Source organism: Ricinus communis, chromosome 1 (genome assembly GCF_019578655.1).
Source record: "Ricinus communis isolate WT05 ecotype wild-type chromosome 1, ASM1957865v1, whole genome shotgun sequence".
Lineage (NCBI taxonomy): Eukaryota > Viridiplantae > Streptophyta > Magnoliopsida > Malpighiales > Euphorbiaceae > Ricinus > Ricinus communis.
In genome coordinates, this window is record NC_063256.1 from 24,510,153 (window position 1) to 24,513,124 (window position 2,972).

The following is a 2,972-nucleotide window of genomic DNA, read 5'->3' on the forward strand; positions in this document are numbered from 1 at the left end:
TGCTCTTCGAGCTCAGACTAGTTGGTCATGGCGGCCGGGCTAGTGCCGGTGCTTGTGTCAGCCGGTTCGCGCCGTGGAGGAAGATGTTCCTTCGCCACGCGATCGCTTACTAGTAGGGACACATTTTGGTTGCTTCATACGGGATTGATCGCGGTCCATCATATTACCTGATGCAATGAATCATTAGTTATTCGTACAAGAAATCAAGTTAATCAGAAATCCTACCGAAAATTAAACAGCATAATGGCTATGATTCGACTAACAGAAAACTTTAGACTTAATGAAAGACTAAAGCCTCAATCTCCTGCAAAAACTAATTAACTGATACATTCCAACCTACTTTATCGTGCACCAACCAACGCAACTTTATTCAAACAATTATTCATAGTAGAATGCCATAAACAAACTTCATTTCCGCAAACCCCACACTTATCATTTTCATAATCAACTTCACAGTAAACATAACAACTAATGTAAATTAAATCTAATTGAGGTCATCTTAAAGCAGTGTAACAACATAAAAGTACCAAAACATACTAGCACGTCCTAAATAAAGTATATGCATAAAAGAAAAACTAAATTAAAAATAAATAAAAGCGAAAAGTGAAGAGACTTACTTGGAATTGCCGAGAAAGTTAAGAAGGATGAGAAAAATGGAAGAAAACTACACCTTGGAGCTTTAGGAAAGGGGTATCAAAATTTTTTGGAAGCCTCCTTTTTATAGGCATGGGGGTCAGCACGGGCGAGGGTCAGCTGGGGCTTGAGGTATATAAGCGCAAGGAGGATGTCCAATGTGTGCAGTAGATGACCAAGGATGTGCTCTCCACACCGAGTCGGGATGCCTATTTATCCACTCCAAATCATGTCTAGGTGACCTGTCATAAACAAACTTGCAACTACCCTTCTCGGGTGTATCATAGTACAAAGTCTCAAATTGATACAAGTTGTTTTCTTTAGATGAATAACACACATCAACAAGAAACGAGAGATGTATAGCATCATCCAATTGTACATCCTGTGGTTGCTTATTACATGCAAGACCAAATCCATCAATACTGCAAATGGCATGAACATGGTCGGTGGGAGAACTATCAAATGGGGGTAAACTAAAAGTAACACAGTCATCCTCTACATTAAGTTCTAACTTTTCCTCAAATATGTCTATTTTAGCTCTAGCCATGGCAAGGAAAGGTCTCCCCAAAATCAATAGTACACCATGCTCATTATCCATATCCATAACCATAAAGTCTACACGAAATATGAACTTATCTACCTTGACTAGCACATTCTCCATAATCCCCCTAGGAAGTTTAACAGAACGGTTAGCTAATTGAATGCACATCCTAGTGGGTTTTTCCTCTCCCATACCTAGCTTATTGAAAAAACTAGTGGGCATGACATTTATGCTAGCCCTCAAATCAGCTAATGCATCATCAACACACAAGTTACCCAAAGTGCAAGGAATAGTAAAACTGCCTAGATTGTGACGTTTCTCTAGCAACTTGCTCTGAAACACTGCTAAGCACTCTTCGTTAAGCTTAACATAGGCTACCTCCTCCAACTTCCTTTTTCTAGTAAGTATGTCCTTTAAGAACTTGGCATACTTTGGCATCTGCTTCAATGCGTCAATAAAAGGCAAATTAATATGTAGTGTCTAAAAATATCCAAAAACTTACTGAACTGCTCTTGCGCTTCTGCTTGTTTGAGTCTAGCAGGATAAGGAATCTTGGGTTGATATTCCCTAACTGGGATCGGTTTCACCTTTTGTCCCTCAGGTTCCTTAACCTTACTGCTCGCCTCAACTTGCACATCAATAGTGGAGTGGTCAAAAACAGGTTTAGAAGGAGCTGAAACTAACTTACATGAACGTAAAGTCATGGTGTTCATGTGCTCCCTCGGGTTAGACTCAGTGGTGCTAGGGAGCGCTCCTTGTTGCCTCTCAGATAACATCTTAGAGATTTGGCCAATCTGAGTCTCCACGTTCTGAATCGAGGCCTGTTGATTCTTAAATGCACTATCAGTTTACTGGAACCTCATCTCCATAGTCGTCACAAACTTCATCATAAGCTCCTCAAAATTTGACTTCTTTTCTAGTGGAGGAGGAGCTTGTGCAGGCCTAGCTGGCTATTTTTGTGGATGCTGATGAAGTCTCTGAAAACCTGGTAGACCCTGGGTATTATTGTTCCTCCAACTAAAGTTGGGATGACTGCACCACCCAGGGTTATATGTGTTGCTATAAGGGTTTTTCTGCTGCCTTAGGGCATTCCCCATATAATCAACCTGCTCAACATCAGAAGACAGAGCATAAACAGATGGAAAAGTAGAAGAAGATGAAGCAAACATACCTCCCGCAGTACAGTTCGCATTGTAGTGCGGGCCACCATAAAAATCGCAGCTAACGTTCGCTACATGAACCAGCATCTAGAGTTGGTCAATCTTCTTGGTTAGAAGCTCCACCTGAGCTGCCAAGGCTTCCTTGTCTTCCTAGTCGGCTCCTAGAGGATTGCCACTGATAATTGTTCATGGCCATTTCCTCTATCAAGTTTTGAGCCTGCTCAGGCGTCTTACTGTTTAGCGCCGCACTTGCTGCAGCATCCACCATCTGCCTTGTCACAAGGTTCAACCCGCTGTAGAAGGTCTGAACCTGCATCCACACTGGCAATTCGTGATGTGGGCAGCATCTCAAAAGGTCCATAAACCTCTCCCATGCATCGTACATGCTTTTATCATCAAACTGCACAAAAGAAGATATGTCATTTCTGAGTTTAGCAGTTTAGCGGGAGGAAAATACTTATATAGAAATTTTTCGGCCAACGCCTTCCAAGTAGTAATCATCTGCTGTGGAAGAGATTGCAACCATCTCTTTGCTCTGTCCCTCAAGGAAACTGGAAATAATCTCAGCCGAATGGCGTCATCGGTTATTCCATTTATCTTGAATGTGTCACAAATCTGCAAAAAGTTGGATATATGTG

At 41.7% G+C, this 2,972-nt stretch overlaps 1 non-coding gene across 1 annotated transcript; it reads left to right on the top strand.

The window, feature by feature from the left end:
* The first annotated feature begins 2,660 nt into the window (after positions 1-2,660).
* LOC112534702 lies at positions 2,661-2,767 on the top strand. The gene has a single exon (XR_003078979.2). It is a non-coding gene; the product is annotated as a small nucleolar RNA R71 (small nucleolar RNA).
* The last annotated feature ends 205 nt before the right edge of the window (positions 2,768-2,972 follow it).